The sequence below is a fragment of the Eucyclogobius newberryi genome, unplaced genomic scaffold, assembly GCF_026437365.1.
Source record: "Eucyclogobius newberryi isolate DKJ021-1_F unplaced genomic scaffold, fEucNew1.0.hap1 SCAF_2, whole genome shotgun sequence".
In the NCBI taxonomy this organism is placed as follows: domain Eukaryota; kingdom Metazoa; phylum Chordata; class Actinopteri; order Gobiiformes; family Gobiidae; genus Eucyclogobius; species Eucyclogobius newberryi.
This window is the reverse complement of record NW_027315834.1, coordinates 9,816,438-9,840,770: the sequence shown is the minus strand read 5'-3', so window position 1 is coordinate 9,840,770 and position 24,333 is coordinate 9,816,438. Positions and strand designations below refer to the sequence as shown.

Sequence of the window (24,333 nt, the reverse complement as noted above, 5' to 3'; positions counted from 1 at the left end):
CAGACTAAATTTGAAAATAGACTAATTTGACACACTTTCACACACGCCAGACGACATGATTAGGCCTATGATTTTCTCTCACAAGACATTTTGAAATCATCAAAGTAAAAATGTCTTTTGGTGATGATTTCATGAACATAAAGCATCTATTTGGCTCAGATTTGACTATCACATGAAAAATACCTATTCAGAGTCTTTCTCATGGCTTGCCTCGTACTCGGGGTGGGCAATATTGACAAAAAGATGTTTTTGGCCCGTAGGCTTTATTTGACAGCACAGTGTCAAGTGAAATGGGAATGAAACAGGGGAAGGACATACAAACTGTCAAGAGCTAGTTGTAGTTTAATTATAAGACAAATGTGAAAACGCTTGTAAAATTAATCCAAAACTGTATCAAAATGTCTCTGTAGTGCCACCTCTATATCCCAAGTGTCCATCCAAGCTTTCTGAACTTTCAGTAACCCTAAACGTTGTCTCAAAATCATCTTATTGTCATTAGCGATGTCCACGCCTGTCTCATAAATGGGATCATAAAGGCTTTGGGAGCTGCAGTCGCTAACGGCCAATCGCGCAGAGACTCATTCATGCTAAACGGGCTAAATCCTCTGTAATCCTATCACAGCCTTTCAGCCGCAGTGTTCTATCAAACCCATCTCACGCGTCACGCAACAACACATTTTAGAGCTCTTTCACCAGGGACAATGGGGCCCCGAGTGCGGCCCTGGTGAGACTAAAATGACAAAGGCAAAGAGTTACCTGCGCCGACAGTGACGCGACTATCACGTACGTCACACGTTCACGCTCGTTCTTTCACCCGCTCCAGTGAACTCACAGTAAAGACGACACCGTTGCAGCTGGAACCCCGAATACTGACTAAAACAAGGCCGGAAAAAGTACAATCAAAGAGGCCTCATAATCCGATAAGCAGAACATGGCAACTGATAAATAGCAGTGTGTATGCTAATATTTCTGTATTCTCCGGTCTAGTCTCTTATGGTCTTGAACGATAGGTCAATACATTTATTGAGTGTATATTTTCTTTGTATTGGGATTCTTATATAATAGAATAAGATCTGAGATTCAGCAAGTATTTAAAGAAATTATGGAGGATTTTTTGATGCCAAATCTGAGTCTCATTACCTCGTGGCGTGGACAGCCGATTAGTTCATTCACATGTCAATCATAGAACGCACCTACTGCTCACCAGCAGCCTCGTCGGCTCGTCCCCAGGAGAGCAGCACGTTTCCCCGTGGCTAAGCGCATGGATCTATCATAATAGTTCCCTCTGTGTACAGGACAAAATTAAGACAGAGAAAGACAGTTCGAGCTGGCTCAGAAGAGACTGAAATCTACAGAGACGAGAGATGCGATGCGATCCGTTGGGCTAATAAACAAACGCACGTGTAGCTGCGAGCTGTTGCGTGCTTCCGCATGGGGGTGAGTGCGCATGCGCACTTCCGTTTGAGTTCTCAAATCGGCGAAAAATCCTCAATTATTTCTTCAAATGGCTTTATATTCATTAAAACTAGTGTTTTTTTTTTAAGATTTTACTGGAATTCTGCAGCTTATAGTATCAATTTGATCCTTTATTGTCTATATTACACATAATAAAATGTTATTTTGCGAGACTAGTACATGTAGGCGGGTCCCAATAACATTTTGAAGTATGATATATCATTTTTGTGTTACGATTATTTTATATATTATATATATACACATCAGAAAAAAAAAATCACAATTTAGATTATTCAGGACTATTGCGACTGTGATTAAACAACAGTGAAATCTTTCATTTTCTTTCATTCCCGTGGTCTGACATGTGACTGTTCCCCAAGTTTGTTACTGACTTTACTAAATTGAACTTTTTGAACAAAAACATCCCGATAAAATAAAGTTATTTTCAGTTAGGTCTATTTTGTGGGCTCATATTGAACAAAAACAATTAATTATTCTTCTAAAATTGTCACGATTATTATTTTGGGGTTTTTACGATTATATTGTGACCTGAACAATCACGATTATCGATTAACCTGATCAGAGACGGTAAAACACGGTGCAGAAAAAAAAAAAAATGAAACAAGTCGACGATAAACCATCTTTTTGTGAATTGCTGAGATTGGCTTAGGGACAGGACCAGGGCATTTGAGAATCTTTGGGATGAGATGGAGAGGATTTTATGTACGTATAAGGATAGGCCTGCCACGATAATTACTACATTAAGGTGTATCTTTTCTTTGGACTAGCAGGATTTCTGTAGTATTAGGCTAATGTGATTAACATTTGGACTGTCTTTTGTCAAAAAATTTACATCTCTGACAAATAATAGAAATAACTAACTGTCAGGGGTATAAAGTAGTGTATATAAATATTAGGGATGCGCCAAAATATCGTGATACTAAATTTGGTGATACAGTATGGATATCGTGGGCTGCTGTATCAATATATCGCCAGGAGTCATTTTTTTATTATTTTGTGACCGCACTACAATTTTGTTGCTTGTTTAAAGAAAAGAAAAATGCTATTTTGATGATTAAAACGGATGCGTTTCATTTTGACCATGAGAAATGTATCGATTATCGCATGTATCGCATGTATTGCAAAACGTTGATATTATCGTATCGTGAGCCGTCGAAACGTGGGGACCCTGGGATTCCCAGCTCTAATCAATATTATGATTTATTGCGATACTTTTCTGTAGCAATATCATACTTACAAATGTGTTATTGTGACAGGCCCATATTTAGTCCATTTATACAAGACCTTAGGGAAAACTAATCCACTACTGGACGGAAATACATGTTGTGACAAATTTTTTCTAAACCGTGCCAAAGCGTGTGTCGTAATCAGAGATGAAGGAGGTCCAACTAAATCTGTGCGAGAACGAGCTCCAGAGGCAGGTGGGGCCACGCTGCGCCGTCTGGCTGGAAACGTGTCGGCGCGTGGGGGTGAATATGGATCAACCATATGGTCTGGAAAAGCCCAAAATGAAAACGCAAGACTCTCCCAAAACAATGGAGGACTTTGAGGGGTTTAAGAGAGCGACTAGTCAATCATAGTCATATTTTGAGTATAATTGTATCGTAATCGTAATATAAAAATATCTTCATAACAATTTTGAGTTAGTCAAGTTATTTTTATATGTTTTAACGCCACAATAGATTAGATGAGTGGCTTTGCTCCAGATTTTGAGTTGCAAAACAAACCCCTATCATTTAGAATAGAATTTAATACATTATTCTTCTCTAGGGATGTCACAATATAAAATTATAGTGTTACGATTATTGTGAGAAAAAACATCACGATTTAACGATCATTCACGATTTTTGAGACTGCAACAAAACGACAGTGCCATCTTTAACTGTTACTGTTCAAGTCTATGACCGGCTTTACACAATTTAACTTTCCGAAAGACAAAATTAAATTAAATGTGACAAAAACGGTAAGATAAAAAAAAATCTTTACATTTGGTTCCTTAATTTTATTTCTAAAAGTGTCACAATTGTTATTTTTTGTTTCTTACAATTATATTGCGACCTGAATAATCACGATTATAGATTAACCTAATAATCTTGACATCCCTAGTTATCTGAAATACACAATTTTCATATTTGATTTGAGCAGTGTTTGTGATTGCGATAATAATGAACATAATGTCCACAGAGGAGCAGTGAATTATCTGACAAAGCACAGAGTAAAAATAGACTGCCCATGTGGAAGTAATGAATAATTCTCGTACACATTTGCAAGTATGACCTTTCATAACTTTGTGTGTACTCGTGGCCCGATGTATGGAGAGGGTATTTTTCAGAGAACTACAGTTACATCCGAGTACCGCTCAGTCCCAGAGGCGCCGCCGATCGATGTCATGTGAGCAACGGGCTTTTAGACATGATTTATTTATTTAACGGAAATGTTCAAAGCACTTGCATGTTAAAGATTTATTATGTAGTCAAAGATGGGGCCCTTGAATTCTATATAATGTAAATATAGGTCACATTCACTACAATCTATGAGCTATAACTGTATGGGAATCAGGAATTTAGTTTTGGAAAGAAACAACCAAACTGAAAATCCACAAATATACTATTATTTTTTGGGACATGCCATATTAAGATCATGTCTAGGGTCATTTTCTTTTTTTCCTATTTATTTTTTAGAGGCTAAAGTAATTTTTCCCTAGGGTAATTTTTAATCAGATTTGGGTTTGAGCAGCAGTGATTATTCTCTCCTGAGCTCTGATTGGTCCTGTCCAAACCGAGGAGTTATAACTAGGGATGTCAAGATTATTAGATTAAATCAATAATCGTGATTATTGCAGTCGCAATATAATCGTAAGAACACAAAAAATAATAGTTGTGACCATTTTAGAAGCAAATTTAAGTATTTTTTTGTTCACATTCAACTTGATTAACATAATATAAAGCTGGTCACAAACTTGAGGAATAGTATGTGTTAGACCATGAAAATGGAGGAAAATTGAATACTGTTGTTTAGTCAGTCTCAATAATCGTGAATAATCGTTATTTTTTCTCACAATAATCGGCACACTAAAATTTCATTATTGAGGTCTAGCCATCTCTACCTCAGAGTGGCCAACTGCCTCATTAACGTTTGACTGGTTTAATTTCTGCCAAGGTCTTATGAGGCTGTTGTAGACTGAGTAAAATCAGGTAAAATCGCTGACACTTCAAAGCAGAGACTTTTGTGGACAGTTCATCTGCTCTTCCTCGTCCACAAGCCCTTTGCAAACCCTCAACGCCTTCAAGAGCACAGAAGAGAAAGAATCCTTTTGTTGAAACAGCCCACAGTGAACAGGCGGGTTTCGTCCTCAAGATGGCAGTAGCAGATCCATGTGTAAGGTGTGAGAGCAGAAGATAACCAGTTTTTAAAGCGACTGATCTGCTTTGGCAATACTTGAATGAAACTGCTGACTCATATATATAGATCATGTTTTGTGTCGTCTATGGATGAATAGTCTCTGGTCATGTTTTGTTCCTAATGTTATCAACTTGCAGACAATAGGGGCCATATTGTAATCTTGAATGGGGCACTTGGCTGGAGCTGTGTCTGCAGTGTCTGTAAGGCGAGCCTTTCTAAGTGAACCGTTTTCTCTTTAACCTCTCCCATTATGACACCGGGATCAAGGAGGTTTCGATCTCCGCCCTGCTGCCGCCGGTGTCGCCTTACTGCTGCATTCTGCCACCGGCCAACCAAAAAGGACACAAAACCGGACTCGTGTTGGACTGAAAACAGCACTTCCACTTATCCTCCATAATATCTTACATCATTGAAATTGTGACTTTGTACACTTTTTTTTGGAGTTGCTGTTTTCATTTGTATTCATATGTTTGCAGCCCCTGGCATTCAATTCAAATTTCTCAAAAAACAACAAATCAACACAGGGCTGATCATAATTCTATTGCATAAATGGTCGCTAAGCTCAAATTACTGATGATTTGTCCTGGTTTGTGATTAAAATATCAGCAATAACTGTCTGAAAGAAATAAAACACTGAATGTATATGGTAGGATTGCAAGGATTAATCAGAATAATAGTGTCAATACAGAGTCTAAAACGCATACAAATAGACCTTTTACAACAAAGACGGAATTATTAAGTCACAATGTCAAAAAAATATTAAAAGCATACTTTATAATACACTTCATTCATAAATGTTCTCCGTCTTGAAGCCTCCCGTCACTTTATTTCAACCTTATTTAGTTCATATAGATTAGAAATAATAGTTTGAGTTAAACTTTTAGTTGACCAGTATACTTGTTGTAGCCCGAGTATATGGGGGAAATTACCAGTAAATACTTTAATAAGCTAAAAGGTTGATAAAAGGATGTGTGGACTTGCAACCAAACCAAAAATAAACAGGCTAAGCATTTGTGGATTTTATATTTATTCATTTGAAAAGAGATACGACACCCGCGTATTAAAAGGACCAATGATCTGCAGTAAATGTAGAGTTTTAGAAATAGAATGAACGTCACGTGGCATTTAGCTACACCATAATTCACATTACAAATTCTATAACCTATTGTAGTTCTTTGTAACAACATCACACGCCTATTTAATCAGCTGAGGACATTATCAAAGGTCACACTCCTCCAGGTATGACTCAAAGTTTACATTTGAGCTCAGCGCTGTGTAGTCTGGCCGATGTCGGGACCAATATTTTAGAATCAAGACAGCCGGTTTTATCTTCCTGGTTTAAGCAACTTTTTGAAGACTTTTTCCAATTCAAAACATGTACTATTTTGTTTTAAATTGTGAATTGTCAAAATGTCTTTCTAATTAACTTTTCTAATTGTGAAACCCACGGATAAAGGAGGAGCAGAGTAACGTTGTGTTGTGGCTTCTTTACGCTAAAGCCATATATATATATATCTTCTGATTTTTACCGTCTTAAAAATGTGGAAACCAGAGCTACAGCAGTTCAAACTTATTTCTCACTTTCTTAACGTATCTCTAACATCCTAATTTTTCAGCTCTTTTCACAACTTTCAGAGGCCACAGTGTAGTTTGTCCGTCACATTAACGCTAACAACGACTAGCATGTCAAAGTCCAGGTTCTCGGGCGATAAAATGCTTTAAAATTAGCACACAGCGATCTCATTTTAACCCTAACAGCTGCTTTTGCTATACACTATACACTATCACTTGAAGTAGATTGTCAGTTCCAACAAACTAAATGGGCTTAAGCTGGGTATTTAAGATAGCTAGTGTTATGCTAAAACCAGTTTTATTGCCATTGTCTGTAAACAATTCAACTAGCAACATAAAAGTATGATTAATCATTAATAATAATCATAATATAAACTATGCTAAATAATGATAAAATGAGGGCAGGCAAAAATAAAATGTGTAATAAAAGTTATTTAAATAAAACATTCCTTCATTCAAGCCCAAACCCAAAGTGCTTCACAAAAGACAAATATACAATATAAATATAATGAATAACATTGGTTCATGGAAGATAATAAAAGATAAAAAATACAGTCAACGTTGGGGCAGATCTTTATTGCTAGGGCAGTGCATTTGCTTGCTTGCTTGCTTGGCAAACCTGTCCCTGTCAGTTGGAACAAGCATATCTTGAATCAGACTGACTTATCGGTCTGTCTCTATCTACCCTGCTCTTGAACGCTGCAGAGACCAGGAAGTGGTTTTATGAAAAACCCCATAAAATACCACGTTATATCAAGTTTATATGAGCCTTATCAACGCATTCAGATACAAGATCAGATCAGCTCAAATAGAAAGGTCACTTTATAAGGAAGTGTGTTCGGATTTTAATTATGGCCTACTTAATGATTCAACACAAGTTACTATACAAATTTCCAACAAAGCGTCAGAAGGAAATGTGCATAACATCACATGATTAGGAGAAGATGATGGGACAAGTATTATAAGTATTATACAGTTTATCATGCCCTATCGGCCCCTTATATGAGAGCGTCTTATTTCGTTCCATTACTGCACTGTACTCTAATAACACTTAACATTAGTCAAAAATATCCAGAAATTGACAGTTTGCCTTTCAGTTCTAGAGCTAATTAATATCTGAAATAAAAGACCAAAAGAGTTACCCTCTCAACAATTAGTTTGCATTTTTGAGGGATAATTCTAACAACTCTAGGAAAAAATACAGCCGACTATCCAGTGTTCTCTCTGAGGGGTTTTGAAATGGCGGTCACCGCCATGCTAAAAAGATACCGCCATGTATTTTGCGAGCTATATTTTGTGATTCGGCTGTGTGCGCGCGGTTCGAATTTTGACGCAGCTTTGACGCAGATTCAAATTGGGTCCAATTACATATCTACGATTAAAAAAAAAATACAGTATTTTGTAAACTGCTATGGCAACGGTGCTGGATTTCCATCCCCCAAACCCATGGATATTATTGATTATTCGTCAAATGGAGGTGACCTTTGCCCGCTGTAGCGCACACACAAACATGTCGAGCGCGAGCCGTGATTCAGCGTAGGCCGATCGCTACGACGCTCCCCCGTCTCTATCTTTAGCGCGGCCGTGACGCGTGCGAGGAGGAGAGAGTGTGTCCGAGCGCGCAGGGCCTAATGACGGGATTGAATGGCAGCGAGCGCCGGCCGTCGTCATGGCGACCGGAGCAGAGGATATGTGAGGAGGAAAGCGGAGCGAGCCGGGTCGAGAGGAGCACTGGAGAAGGCTGCTGTCGCACTTACTTCAGAGGAGCAGAAGACAAATGATCCACCTTTAAAGTGCCCACGACAGGTCGGACAACTCAATGAACTAAAATGCAGTTAAGATAAATATTTTTTATGTTTATCATTTTGCTTCTTCTTCGTAATTGATGACATCACACTAGGAAATTACCCAGCAAACACGGGGCAAAAATGTTATCTTGTGGCACTTTTTTTTTATTTGGCGGATAAAAATATATGCAAGCAACTTTATTTTGTTGAATTCATGTTCAGAAAGTAATGGATTTATTATGTGTAAATTATGCATAAACTTTGACTGGAATTGGTGTCTCTAGTGTGATGTAACTTCCTGTCATTTTCTACAGATTTTCTCCACAAATACTTACTCGATTAGTGTAAAACTATTATTTATATGTACAACAGGTATAAATAAAGTCAAAATTTGAAAATTGTAAAAACCCTTCAATGCATTCTGCATTGTTTGTATTGTAATTGGTCTTTAAACCTGCTCTTGGCTTCCTCTGCTTTGGCATCACTTGTTTTACAACTAAAAATAACAATCTACTGAAAGCACACATTACTTTAGATCTGTGAGGCATTCGCTCGTCAGGATTTGTTTTAGATCTCGGTCTACTGGCAGCAGAAGGTATTGTCATGGCAAAATATAAACAAACAAACACACACACACAGTTATAATGAATGTGTCTGGCAAAGAATTCATTAATTAATTCAAAAACAGCAGAAGACCTCCGATGGTGTCACCAATCTAAGAAATTTGAGTGTTTTCTATAGCACAGAGGGAGACTAAAACAGGATTAAGGAAACAAGTGTGAATGAAGCTAAATACAACTCCATGTATGTTCTGAGGAGGGAACAACCAAAATGGGAGAATTAATGTCATGCATGTGCTAAATGGAAATCTGATCCAAACAGGATTGGCCTTCACTTCTGCTTAGTTAAGTTATTTTGGTCTTCATCCAGTAGCCGAAATTAAAGCTATTTGTAAAATAACAAAATGTCTCCAATAGTAGCTCTGCAACAAAAAATTGCTAATTGCTCAAAAACTGCAAATTTCTTTCTTTTTTTTGAAGCTTTTTTAAATATAAAACATAAAACGTGAAACAAACAGAGAACGCAACAAGAGAGCAACATTTTAAATAAAAATACAACCGAAATTAACTAGACAATCACAAAATCAGCATAATCAAATCAAAATAAAAAGTGAATTTGGTCCAAAGCTGGTCAGATTTGTCCAATCCAAATTATAAATTTTACTCCAAATGCCTGATGTCCAAAAGCTCATTTCAACAATGCTTTACCATAACTCTTGCATTTTCTTCCCTCTCCCATGACACCACACCCAGCAGTTTTTTTTCCCAGCACACATTTGAATAGCATTTACATGACACAGACACACAGCGATGAGGAGATACAGCGGCGTTTTGCATCCATCGTCCAGGAAGTCTTTTATTGTGTGCGAGCGGACAGGAGAGAGAACAGTCCGGCTCCTTCATAAACATGTCCTAAACCTGTGACCGCGCCGCGTCGTTCGGAGCAGGCTGCAAAAGTACACAGGTGCTGAATTAAACATGGCGCGTGGGACTGTGAGGGCTGAATTCTAATCTTTGACTTTGTTGTGGTCCTTCATTTACATTTTGAAACATTAGAATGCAGACTTGACCTACACAATGATACTCCATAGTGATAACAGTAACATCAAACTTTATGAAGACAAATTAGAAGACTAAGAGTGGGAGATTCATGGGTTCAATTACCCGACTTGGTAATACAGCTAATATTTGAGTATACAGTCCCCAAAATGAATCACGGTACATGCAAAGTAAGACACTTCCTGCTAATGATTCCACACAAATACATATTATACATTTGTTATTACTCCTTGGTGGCATTATTCGCTGGAAATCCACGCAATTTCCTTGAGGCAGAAGCAAAAGACAAGCGCTGAACTAAAGACAGCACTAAGGTAGTGATGATATATTGGAAGATTCCACGCTATCGGCATAGCGCCTTTAAAGCATGAGAGTATGATTTGTATTGTTATTGGCCTGTAAACATGCTCTTGAGTACCTTTACTTTATTTTAGAAGTTAAAATGATGATTGCATTCCAAATCACACATGACTTTATATTCATGAGCGTCTTATTTTAGTTTAACATTGTTGCCCTTTTGAAGACGTCACCGCATGTTATTGCCTTTCCGCAGTTAGATGGTCATGAAAAACAGCACATACAATTTTAAATGAAAAAGGGTTGATACTTGAAGGCGGAGCGAGCCTTCAAGCAAGTTCTGGGCAGAGACAAAATGTTGTGGACATTTCCAGCTGCTCTTCTTCGTCCACAAGCCTCTGCACCGGACAAGCCCTCAAAGCTTTCAAGATCACCCGGACAGGAAATGAGGCTCATTAAAACTAATGTTTATTAGCATAGCCACACAATAATATGTAAAATAGCATTAGCATTAGCTGCTAACGAACTGAAACAAACAGCTCAGCCTCAGTCTGGAGTGATTTCTGTAAGTCCACTGGTCCCTCCTGACCACTGCAACACATTTCTGGACAAACGACTAAGAAAGACCTCAAGATGGCAGTAGCCACAAATGTGTGACGTCACTTCAGACCCATGAATAAATCAAGCATTCCCTCAGCAGGAAAAGTTTATAGTTTGTTTAGATCCCAATAAGCATCTGTAGCGTACTGCGTAAGCTACTCTTCCTGGTGTCATTTTAGATTTCAAATATTATTGTTAGCAAATAGTGTTAGCACTCCTCTCCTGGCAGCAGAGGGAATTACCATGGAAAAATAAACAAATACTGTCTTACCTTCGACATGAAAATATATAAGAGCGCAATTGTAATGAACGTGATTTGACGGAAGAAATGCTCAGAGCGAGTCTGGGGATGATTTATGGACTTAACAACAACACAGGAGACCTCTGAACACTGACCTCTAAACTCTGACAAATCTGAAAGCGATTCATCAAAGAAGCTAGCATGAACGAAGTTGAATGAAACTCCAGGTATGTTTTGGACGAGGGAACAATGTTATGACATGGTTAAAAGCTCAAAATAGTAAAATATTTGCAACTATCATGACAATTACAGTAACCAGCATATTCATCAACCTGTGGACTGTGGAACTGTAAGAGAAAACTTTAAATATCTGTAAGAGAAAACTGGAAAGCTCCTTAGCATTCTTGCTTTATCGGCTCATGGTATATGAACAAGAACCACACAAAACCTGCTGTGTTCCAATATACTGACGTAAAAATGCAACATTGAACAGTCAGTTTGTTTCGGGTTTGAAGGGAGTTGAGAAGTGAAACATCTTTCCACGTGCTCGATCTGCAAAATACGTTTTATTTTGGTTTCAGAAATAAAAATTCAGCAACTGTCTTCATCATGGCCATTCTAAATATACAGCTTATTGATTTGTATGGCTTTTTGAACTACATCTGGATGCTTGAACATTGGCACGTCATCTTTTACAGCTTGAAATGAGAACAAATAATTTAACTCTGAGCAGTCAGAAAAGTGCATCGAGGAGCGAAGCAGTGAATCTTAGTGTGTACGTTCACAATCTATCACCGCATCTAAATTGGGACTAAACTTAGAACTAACCCGGACTAGACAGACTAAACAGGACCACAACCAATCTATACCAGGTCTAAACTAGGCTCCAATCTGGATCAAAGTGTGAACGCACCATGTCAAAGCTATTTGAGCACGCAAACGATCCGAATTAACCCTATAGCGAAAGGGATTTGGTCTTAGTGAAAATGGAAACGCACTTCATGGATTACCACCTAATGACGTAACATGGTGGTTTGTTTTAAGTTCTCGAAAGTGTGACAACCAAAAATACTGTAGGCAGAGGTAGGCCAGGTTTTCAAAGGTGTGGACACCGTTTTAGAAATCAAGACGCTTCAACTTCCATCCCAAAGTCATTCTCCTACGATATTCACATTATTCTCTGTCCATGGCTGCTGTGTCGCTAGAATCAATATTTTGTTGTATTTTGGAGCAAAACAATAACATTTCTAAAAATGTTATCTCCCGCCGATTTGTTAATACTGTTTGTTTTCACTCAAACAAGTTTCAGTTATGTCACTTCCTGGTGGCACAGGAAGTGACATAACTGAAACTTGCCTTGTTTTGTTTAAAACGGCTTGAGTTGTTTTAATTAGCAGAAGGGATAGTTTTATAGAGCCTTTATATAAGCCTTCTTTGAATAGAATTAGTGGCCTGAGATACAACCTTCCATCAGTTTATAATAGCATCATAAAACTTTGGCCGAAATCAAACCGTAAAAATTGCTGATGAGGCTTTTCAGCTCTGAGGGATAGGCCTTAACGACCCAACCTATGATAGTGAAACTCTCAGATTGTAAACAAGGACCGGCCAAATTTCAGTTATAACTCTGCCCTTTGGGCTCAGGACCAATCAACGCTCAGGAGAGAATAAATACTGCAGCTCAAATAATTTAATCAGATTACAAATTACTTTAGTGCTAAAGTTTTCTACCATGGACCACCATGAATGAGGAATCACATCGACTTGCATAATTACTGACATAGCATATGTGTCCTTTAAACTTGGACAGCTTTGCGTTTGTGCAGTGCAGTGGGGGAGGGGGAGACGGTGAAGTGCACGAGTCGGGAGGAGACACGGGGAATGTCTGTCGGATGTGAATTATTAAACGCGCTGGACTTTCACACCTGTAGAGCAGCACTGTGTAACTCTGCACTTCTGCGGCCCTCCTACGTTACACCAGCCACCAAGTATTTTTAACCTCAACATGTCTGACCTCAGCCAGCGGAAGAGCAGGCCGGAAATGAGACAAAGGGAGTCATAATGGAGCTAAAGTTATTCTAACCTCAATCATTGTGTTTACTGCAGTGGTGTCAATGTTACTTTACAGTGAATGTATATGAACTGGTTTCAGAATGTTCCAGTGAAGTCCAGGTTTAGTCCAAGTTTATACCAGGTTTAGTTCAAGTTTATACAAGGTTTAGTCCAAGTTTATACCAGGTTTAGTCCAAGTTTATACCAGGTTTAGTCCAAGTTTATACCAGATTTAGTCCAAGTTTATGCCAGGTTTATTACAGGTTTAGTCCAAGTTTATTACAGGTTTAGTCCAAGTTAATTACAAGTTTGGTGCAGGTTTAGTCCAGGTTAATTACAGGTTTATTCCAAATGTATTCCAGGTTTAGTATAAATTTAATTCAGGTTTAGTCTAGATTTAGTCCAGGCAAACCCCAGGTTCCAGGTTGCTTGTTTGATTAGTCCTCCAAAACTAACTTTAACTAATCTACACCAGTTTTCATCCATCAGTGAGTTATTGTTCTTTAGTTTGTAGAAATCAGAGCACAAAGTTTGGCCTTCCCCTCAGAGGACCGGGCCTTGCTTGTGGGTTGTTCTATTTTCTGTAATAACTGCTCAGACAAACCACAGCGCTCCCTCTATGCCTTATTTTGACTGCAGCTCCCGGCACGGGAAGCTGTCAGGGGAATTTACATACTCAACTTTTGTTTATGCTCAAAGTCCTTTTTCTGTTCAAATGTCTGCATCATTTTATTGTCTCTTATTTTGTCAGACGTTAATACTTTTGCACAGTATGCCAGTGTTTTCAAATAATTAAAACAGTTTTATGAGCCAACTCTTTCTATCAGGAAACAAAAAATATTTTTTTTTGCAGTTAAGGTCCATGTCTCGTGGCATATTGGAGGAAAAAACTCTAGGGCTTCAACAATTACATGACTAGTAGACTATGAAACATAACTGCAGTTTTATTGTGGTCATCGTAATCGTTCAAAGACCTTTTATAAACAAAGACGGTGGTGCATTATCAAATCAAAATATCAAAGAACAAACGATTTCTGATTTTACTATATTTTTCTGATTTATGTTTATTTCTGATAATAAACTTTGTCTCCATCTAGTATCTTTCAAACACCATATTTCAACCTTTATTTGGTTAAAATGTATTCAAAATGTCTTGTCTAAGTCTACAATAGAAATAATCGTTTTGTTTTATTGTGAGGAAAAACAATACAATTTAATGATTATTCACAAACTCTTTGATACACACATTACTTTTGCCTCAAGTTAAGACAACTTCATGACTATGACTTAGTTCATTTGACAAAAACAGTTTTTTTTGGACGATTTAACGAAAAAGACTTGATTTCGCTTATGAAATTGTCACAATATCACTTTTGAGTTCTTACGATTATAATGTGACTGAATAATCACGATTATAGATAAATCTAATAATCCTGACACCTCCACTGACTGTTCGACTACTAAAATAACCAGATTCAGATTTCAGTCTTCTAAACAGGGTTAACAGCTTTTACTGCTACAAGACCCAACTGCAATATTTGTGGCAACTGCTTTTTCAATTTAATTTTAATTAATTGTCCTTTCTCGAAAGGAGGCTATGAAAGGACCTGACAACCAACACGCTGCAGGAATGGGAGATAATGACAAAAATAAATGTCGATTGATATAGAAAATTATACCAATGATAACGCAAAATGTGCCAAAACGTGCATGTAAATGTTGTGGTAGCAGTTTACAAGTTGTACAAAATGTATATGGACGGGTAAAATTAACCACAAAAGTGCAGGAATGTTTACTAAATCAACAGTTTTTGCTGGCTTTTTCTACTGGTTTGACAACGTACTTGATATCCTAATTTTGCACAGCTCCAAAACAACAAACTCTTTAGGGTGAAGAGAACATTGCATAAAATGTGGTGACACTGATCCCTTACACGAGTTAGTGATAAAACAGGGCTGTGCATGTCTAAAAACTACATTTATATATTTTTTCTTATTATGCAGTGCACTATATGGACAGTAATTGAGTTTGTAAATTAATTTAAATCATATATTTCGAGAAAAATGATCGAAATCTGCCCTACATATCTTCCCAAAATATAGCCAGAGCTTTGGCTTCTAATAAATCTGTATCGGTCATGGAAAACCCCATTTCTGTCGATGAACCTGATCAGCAAACTCACAACTTCTTTGTAAGAGGAAATGATGCCGGTGCTATTCTACTTAATTGGAGACAAAATAACTTCCAGGCTTTTATTATCCCAAAAACTTAGGCCAAACCAAATTTGAGTTTTCTCCTAAAATGATTATAGAAAATAATGTGATTTTAAGTGGAACAGCCCAGCAGCAGAGCCTGGACAGCAGTGTTCCAGAGCCAGAGTGGGTTTTATGCAAATGGAAAGTGATGCAAGGCGCTGCTCTTGACCTACATTAGTTCCCATAATTCCTTGGTCTGGTGGAGAAGGGGAGCACGCGGCACATTGTTAACTGCGTAATAAAGGCGAGCGCGACACTGAAACACTGCATCTGCGGGGCCCAGCAATACAGAAGAGTCAAGTGGGACGTCAAGCAGCGTCCTCGTTCATGCCACTTCTGATGAATATGAGCAAAGGAATTAAATAAATGGTTGAAATATTGGTTTAATTTGTGGATAATACAGAAAAGAAAGAAAAAAATGGCATTTCCGTCCAAGTTTGTAGAGGTCTAAACTACAGGGTTAGCAGTTTTAAAAAAAAATAGTTATTAGACACAATGGAGACCAATTTATAACCCACTTATAACCCTATTATTTTCAGTCAAATCAACCAAATTGATCTGATTGTACTCCAAACCAACAAATGAAAAAAGCAACAACAAAAAAAGCCTTTTATAGGGTTTCCAACTGGACTTTCATATCAAGCCCTTAAATTTTATTTGGATGTATAATATAAAAAGGAAAAATTGACATTCAGGAACTTTGGATTAAATGAGATGTTGGACTTTTTATTTTTTTATTGTCATCTTTGTTTTGCTCTCTGGTCTTGTTCCTTGTTTTACGTCTCTTTTTTCCCCAAAATTTAGAAAAAAATGAATGGGTCTTCAGTCAGTCGGTCCGTTCCTCTAACAGGTTTACTCGTCCTTTCATTTAACACTCTAAACAAATCTAGGCAGCATTTAAAGTCAGATTGTCCACTGCGCAGTGCTTTGTTCCCACTGTCTTATAATTAGAGTCAATCAGAAGCAGAAGACAAAACTACAGAGCGTAAGCTTCGGAAAAAGCTCGGACATTTGTTTGTACTCCAAAAAGGTTAAGAAACAGCTTTGGTTTAAATTGGGGGTCGTTTTAGTCGTATGAGTGATAATAACGTCTAATAACGACAACGCAAAGTCGCCCACATTATCCTTGACGCCAATGTTAGAAGGGCACAGTCTTTCCAGTCACTTTTCTCAAGCTTTGCGAGAATCCTGGGCACTTTTCAGGAAAATCACTTTGCCTAACGTCACGAATCCCATCTGGAACATTCCTCCGACGAGCCAGCTTATACTTGTAAAAGCGGAAAATGAGTTCGCTAACCCCGCTTTCCCCTTCGTACCGAGCCAACCCTGCGCAGATGACAGAGCAGGGAGCCGGGAGCTTTTGTTTGGCCCGGGCCCTCACGAGAAAGAGCCCGGCCCGTGTGTGCTTTGGGAGGACAATCACGCTGAACGCTCGGATGGGACACAAAAGAGAGGAAGTGATTGGACAAAAGACTACAAAGGAATGATTCAAGTCGGGACCAGGAATACAGAGAGAAACTAGGAGCGGTGACAATTATTCCTACACTCTGCATGTTTTATTAGGTCATTTTAAGACTATTTTATCGTTGACGTTTCAAGTGCAGCTTTAAATTAACAATCAAGAACTTCAAAAAATGTACCAAGATCAGGAGCATATTGCTTGTAATTGTCTCGTTTGAGGTTAAAGTATGACATACAAAGTGAACGGACTGTAAAATAGGGTTGGAACCACTAGTCGACGATAATAAATAATTGTAGTTTGGATAATCGTAAAAAAACAAATATGGAAAGACATTCATCAAAAAAAATTCTAAAGAATTAAATATTTCAATTTTTAATTGGTAATGTTTTAGAATAGAAATAACCATGTGACTGTCAAACACTTAATAATCAGCTCGACACTTATTTGGAAGATTGCGCCGCAAATTTCTGCTCCGTTAAATTTTTAATCATTTTTTAAAATCAATAAATAATTCAATATTAAAAATGTGCTTTGTCTTATAACTTACATTTCGATACCATCATGTCGGTATTTTCCCATTTCTTTTTGCTAGTTTTACCTCCATCACTGTGAACGGCAATCTAAAATGATCAAATGAATCTTAAATCATGGGTTCCCAAACTTTTCAGGCCAGGACCCCAAACGAGCATGCAACATTTCAAATCAGGCTTATCTGCAATTATTTGAGTAGTACACTGTGGTGTGTAACCTAATATCACTCAAATATGCTGTTATCAATTAAATAATAGGTAAAATACAGTGTCATCATTTAGTTCTTTAGCTCAGCCTCCTCAACCCCCCTTTGACTTTGGGACCACGGTCTCTGGTTCCCCCCTGACATGGTTTCTGTAGAGAACATGATAAGGTCTGGTCCCCTGTTGAGTCTGAGTCAGGATTACAGCAGGTCCCAGAGAGGACCAGGTCTGAGGCCAAACTCACAGACCAAACAAGGCGCGGTCTCCAGTGACACATGACTGTAAGGAGATGGGACATTGAGAAAGAAAAGGACATTTATGTATTAAAAGAAACCAATGACCAACAATTTCAGAAAGATGGAACCGGTCCAGTAAATATGTGCATCCTCACTCAAAACGCCTGTGACCACTGTAATGCCAGGTCTGAGTGTGGCGCTGTGACGTTGCAGAAAGCAGAAGATTATACGACACAGCGCATGGACGGGGAAGTTAAAACAACTTTATAACTTAACTTATAAAAGGTAAATAGCGGAGCCTATGAAAGCACAGCGCGGGTCTAAAACCTACAGGAGAGACGACGAGCGGGAGCTTCAGGTCTCACTGGAATATCATGACAAAGCTCCAGAACAGACTCAGGAGATGATCACGTCACATGTGGCCTGTGGAGTGCAGTGGAGGAGCAAGAATTATACTGTAAACATCAGAAAAAGGTCAGTCAATCATGCTGGACACATGCAATACTGCTGCTTGTTTAGGACTTTTCACGATTCAAAAGACAGGATAGTTGGTTTTAAATTGTGAAGTGCCTATTTTTCATAACTCTGAAACCCATGTCAAGAAGTAATCACTGCATCCGACAGCCAGTTTGAGACCAACTCAAAACTCTACAAAACCAATCCTTTTTACAGATGTTTCCCCTTTACTGACGTCATTAGAGTAGTGTTTACATGCAGCTCCACAAACCAAATGTTGTATCCCGATAAGAGTCGTTCAAACAGCTACTTCCCAATCAGAGCACCTCATTTACAGCCAGTTATATGAAGCCGTCATTACGTTTGCTAAACCTGCACGAACGTGTAGACGCAGTCGGCAACGCGTCATAGTGTTATAGTTTTATTTCTGTATTGCCCAAACTCAAATCACATCATAGGGCATCATAAATGTGTTGATTTAAAGTGCATCTGACAGGTTGGACGACTCGATGAATTAAAATGCAGTTACGATAAATACATTTTGAATTTTGCTAAGAAAATATATCACAGAATAGCTCATTTTTAGGTTTATAATTTCACTTCCTGTTTGTAATTGATGACATCACACTAAGGAATTACGCAGCAAACACTGGGCAAAAACTCACAAATATGAAAATATATGAGAACACCTTTATGTTGTTGAATTGATGTTTAGAGAGTCAAAAACATGGTTTCTTTGTGTAAATTCTGCATAAACTTTGACTGGAATGAGTGTCCCTAGTGTGATCATCACTTCCTGTCATTTTCAGCAGATTCTTCAACGTTTTCTCCACAAATATCTACTTGATTGGTGTCAAGTTATAATCTATAAGTACAACAGGTATAAAAACACCAAAAAAAGTCAGAATAAGAAAATCGTAAGAACCTGTCACAGGCACTAAACAGAAAGTTTGAAAAACAAACAATGAAACCGTCAGCAAGATAATCACCGAATCCGTTGACTTAATGGAAAACGCAACTTTTCCCCCCTTTTCTTTATCTATTCCTGGTAAATTGCGTGTATTTTAAGCGCAACTAATACAAGCCAAATCATAGTTGAGACGCAATGAGGTTGTCAACATGGTTTAACTCCGAAAAGTCAATAGATTGTTCTGTAGAGGTTCAAATACAACACGAGGTACCACCATCGCGGTAACATTTATCCACTGCTACTTGGATCATATTATTCTTCTCCACAGACCTATCCATACCAATGTGATGATAATTGGAAAAGAACCTCTACACTGTTCCGACGGTACAGGCAACACAAATACAGCTTCATACAGCCTCTCAAAAAGCGATGACAACAAGCTGCAGTAGAAAGTCTCTCCCTCGACACAGCGAGTCCAGAGGCGACAGCGTAGAGCTCGCCGTGGAACCGAGGAGCCGAGCGCCGAGGTGCACATGAAACGCAGCCGCCTCCAGCAAGAACGCGCCGCAATTACAGGCTCTGTCAGACGCTTAATTAATCCCTAATGCAGGCCAAACGGAAACAACATCAGATTGTGAAGCCTTGATCATACATGTCAACAAGACTGAATTCGAAATGGAACATCAGGAGAACATGTTGTTGTTGAAGTATGATTAATATAGTGTACAGAATATTAAATGGGGCAAATATAGCATATTAAGTCCGTGTTCAACATAGTGAAATATGTTAATCCCGTGCATTTCAGTACATAATTAGGGGGGGCTCAGGATTTGTGAAACCGCGTGAGGGTCTGTGGTGGGGTTCCTGAGATGATTTCATAAATGCTTTGATTTAAAACAACATATTTTAGTGACATTGGGTCCAATAACAATAAATGGTTTGTATAGCTACCCGAATTAGATTTCCTGTTATAGTTTCCTGTAGCCAGCCTAAACATACAGGGCTCTGAACGTAGGCACTTATATTTAATGTCATAACATGAAGGCAGTGAAGGATTATAATCTGATTGAGAAATGATAAATGTATAAACCCGAGTGTGTAACACCCAATTTACACCAAAGCAGTAACAGTAAGCGTCGCAGCACAGCAGCAATAATGGGACAATTAACACCAGCAGTGTCATACGTGTGTAATGATGCTATGTGGCGCTCAAATTAGGTTGGAATTCTACTTGTTCAGCATCAACTGAGAGTCTCCAGGCTTTTCAATAAGAAAACACAGGAAATAAACTGCTTACTCCCTTTCAAAATATGTTTTCTAAAAACACGACGGTCACGTAAACAAAATGCATCGTATCAGGATCTCAGGGAATGATTCATGTTGGACTAAGAAAAGTCTATGATTGAACTGAAGAGGAATAATGAGGAATAATGTACTTTATGACATCAGATTCAGACATCAATTTTACAAAGACAACAAGGAGAAGACATGGAGGGAAGCAGCCGAAGCTTTGAAGGAAAGAAGCCTGATTAATGCACGTCAAGCTTGGCTCTATGAAAAGCTTAACCCCTTTTTATAACTTGCGTACAGTTTTAAAAACGACTTCATTCGACCAACATTAATCCGTAAGCAATAAAAAATGCTTTGTGTTTAAAAAGTGAGACAGCTGCTTTGAAGCAACTTGACGCTTTGCACATGTGCAGCTTTGCCTAAAGTAGAGTATAATGTAAGAAGAAATATGCCAGTCAGAATTATGGTAGACAACCTTTTATTAAATGTAGTAAGTGTGTTTGCAACATTATAACGTAATATGACGTTAAACTACTAAATATGTTGCGTACTTATGTTGTATAAATGTCAAATATTTTATAAAAAAGGATGAACAAAGGCATCTTTTTTGACAAGCTAGCTGTCAATTTTAGCTACAGAGAAAAAAAAAAAAAATCACAACTATGAGCAGTGTCATTCTGTTTGTCTATTGATGTCATGCATCAATTTCATTCCACAAGAACCTCACAAAGCTGCACAAAGTCACAATGTTCCTAATGTTCTTCCTTCATGTTCATAAAGTCTGGCGGTAATGCAACACTTGGATGCCAACCGCCATAAAACAACAACAACAACAACAACAACAACTCTGCAAAGAGGTCATGGAGTTCGAGGGAATCTTTGGTCCAATCCACACAACTCTGTACAGGCTTGATGAGATTGGGGGTCAAGCGGCTTGGAGGAACGTAACCCAATAAAGCAACCCAGCGGCGGGCCTGTGGCTGGGGCGCGCTGTATCCCGAGGGACAGTGAACGCCACATGCAGCGCGGCCCTCCAAGTGGCTGTGTAAACACTGGCCCTAATCCACTTAGGCCCGGAGCGGGTCAAGTCATGGACGCACAGCGATTAAGAAGCTCTGACCGCGCTGTAGTCCCAAACACAGTGCTTCCTCAGGGCTAGAAACTGGTCAGGTTTACGCCGGGTATTTTGGGATTTCCAAGACTTGTTTTGGGAAATCTATAAATATACCACACAGGTAATCAGACAAGAGCTGCATTCTGAGAGCTTGCAGCTAAATTAAGAACAAAAGGAGCTGTAAAATGGGAATTTCGTCATGCAAATTCTCCGTTTTGTGCTAAAAAAGAAATGTTTTCATTCGCAGAAGTTGTCTCCAAACATTCAACATATAAACTCAAATTTGAGACCGATCAATAAGCGCTCTAGTCCAGCAGTTATCAAAATGTTCACACCAAAGAAAGGATTTGGCTTTTACGGATATCACGCGATCTAAACCACGTCTAGAAAAGGACTATGCCATTGTCACAGTAGTTTAACAAAGAAATTATCCAAAGACGACAGAAAATGTGAAGGTGAAATGTGCTCTAAATTAAGTAAGCACTGGTGGTGTCTGTGTACCACCAGAAGAAGCCCATGCACGACAGTTTGAGAACCACTGCTGTAGTTTGTTTTCACATAGCCTTTTCTGCAAAACATCGATTTACCGGTATTAGCGTCAGCGCCATGTTTTCCCCAGCAACCATGAATAAATAATTTAAAATGTCAATAAAAGCCATGCTGCCAATTTGTTGTTTAGAAATTAAAGTATATGTTTCACTCCTCACCCCATTGTATACAACAAGCATTCAAGAGGAAAGTGAAAAAGTAAGTGAAGGAAAGTATGGTGATTGTCTCCAACCTCTCTTGATTCCACACTTCCACCACGTTTCCTCATTCTAAAAGATGTAATATTTTGAAAACAACACTCCCTGTGTCTCTCTGGCCAGTGATTTGTTTACGGTTGCCATGGAAACCGGACTCTCTCTGTTGTGTTTGGTGTTTGGTGTGTGTGCGTGTCATCTCAGCAGCTCATTTCACTACATCAACACAGAAATCAACACAACCCTTAAATGCTGTACATGATTTTATTTCATGTAATGTAAAATTTGTCTTGCCTCAAAATAGATTAATTGTAAATGCAGCTAATAGTTAGTTGCAGCCCTAATACCTTTTAAGATGCACCGTGTGTCTATTCATGTTGGAGGTTAATGCTTTGTCTACATTGTCCAGTACAAACATAACTTAGTTGCCACGAGGCCACGTTACAGGTCAGAACTGTGGAAAGGCGACAGGGCTGCACAATATTGGACAGTTTTATGATATGCAATATGGCTGTTAATGACTATATTACAACAATATTGATATTTGTACAAAAATATTACACTATTTTACACAAAACACTTCAGTTACATTAAAACAAAAAGGTAACCCATCATATTGTAACGTCAAAATAAAAGTCACTACTTTTTTCCCACGCTCTGAACGATAGGTTTGCAACGATAGGTCTAATTCAGGGATTTTTACTGGCTGACAGCCACGGGGGGAGGGGGCACGTTAGCAGAAAGTGCAAGTGTTTGACACATTGTAGAAGAAGACGTCAGTGGACTGTGGAAGCACTGTGTTCTCTGTCACTTAAGCTTCAAAACGCTGTGTGTTTTATTACAATCAGATTCACTGTGAAATGTATCTAATAAGACCCGCGGCCCAATAGACTAGACTAACTGCACCGTGAGACCCCCGGTTCAAAAGACAACCGGATTACTAGCATATACAATTTCTTGTTTCTTTGTAAATTTTGTTGGGGTGGCTTTTATTCAGGAGCGCTCTATAGCCCAGAAAGTATGGTATGTAAAATAATATCATATTGTCATATTATTCTAAAACACTTCATTTTTGTCAGATGGAGGCTCTAGGTATTAGTGCAATTTATGAGTGTGTTTGTTGCAATATCAAGTACTGCAATTGCCAATATTGCAATTTACCGAGCAACCCTAGCAAGTATGCACATGTCACCGTATCAATTTCTGCAATAAAAACGCTTTGATGCAAAAACACAACGGAGACGAGCAGTCGGCCAGAAAAGTGACGTAGGACGCCTTTAACCCAAACCGAGACCAACCTCCTTTTATCTGGACAGAGGATTTGATTTGCTTTGGCAGCGACACGTTCCCTGCCCCACTCGAACATGCTCTCAGTTCAGGTCTTAACAGATTAGAGCAGAAAACGGAAAACTATAAGGTTAAGCCCAAAGGAATGTCTGGCATCTGAGCTTCAACATACATGAAGTATTTATCAAAGGTCAAGACGCTGATAAACGCTGCACTTTTGGTTCTCTGCGAGTAGGACACATACCGCGAGAACGGGAAATAGCGGTGTGTTTTTGGATTATTACTAAATCTGTGGTTATTTTTCATGGCCGAACGACAACATATCAGTGGCATCCAGAGAGAAGAGCAAAGCAAACATGTCCAAATGGAAGGCTTTTTTCATGGGCAGCGGTGAAACGTTTCAGAGCCAAAAAGAGCCCGTTCAGACCTTCTGCTGAGTAACTTCAATATATGAACTGAAAGAATCAACACAAGCAAACAAAAAAGCCACGCAAATCCACCTTTTTGACCTGTTACGAGCTTGGGAAACCATTTGATTTGAGGGACCAAAAGCCTGATGTCCAATAGGGCTGAACATTTGGGAGAAGAGAAGGGAGAAAGACTTAAAAGAGGGTTGAACCGCTGAACAAATACAAAGATCAATTTATAATATGTTTGTAAAAGTCTAAACAACAGGGTAGACACAGGAATTCATAAAGAGAGAACAAATATAATGTCTAAATAAAGCATTGTCTATAAAATGTTCCTATTAATTGACCAATTTGAGTGAATAAATGTTATGCTTTTAAGAGAGATTAAGA

At 38.5% G+C, this 24,333-nt stretch overlaps 1 protein-coding gene across 1 annotated transcript in view; it reads right to left on the bottom strand.

Moving 5' to 3' along the window:
- Positions 1-24,333, bottom strand: part of tprn (taperin) — a 36,371-nt gene that overhangs the window by 8,254 nt on the left and 3,784 nt on the right. The gene's annotated exons all lie outside the window — the stretch shown is intronic.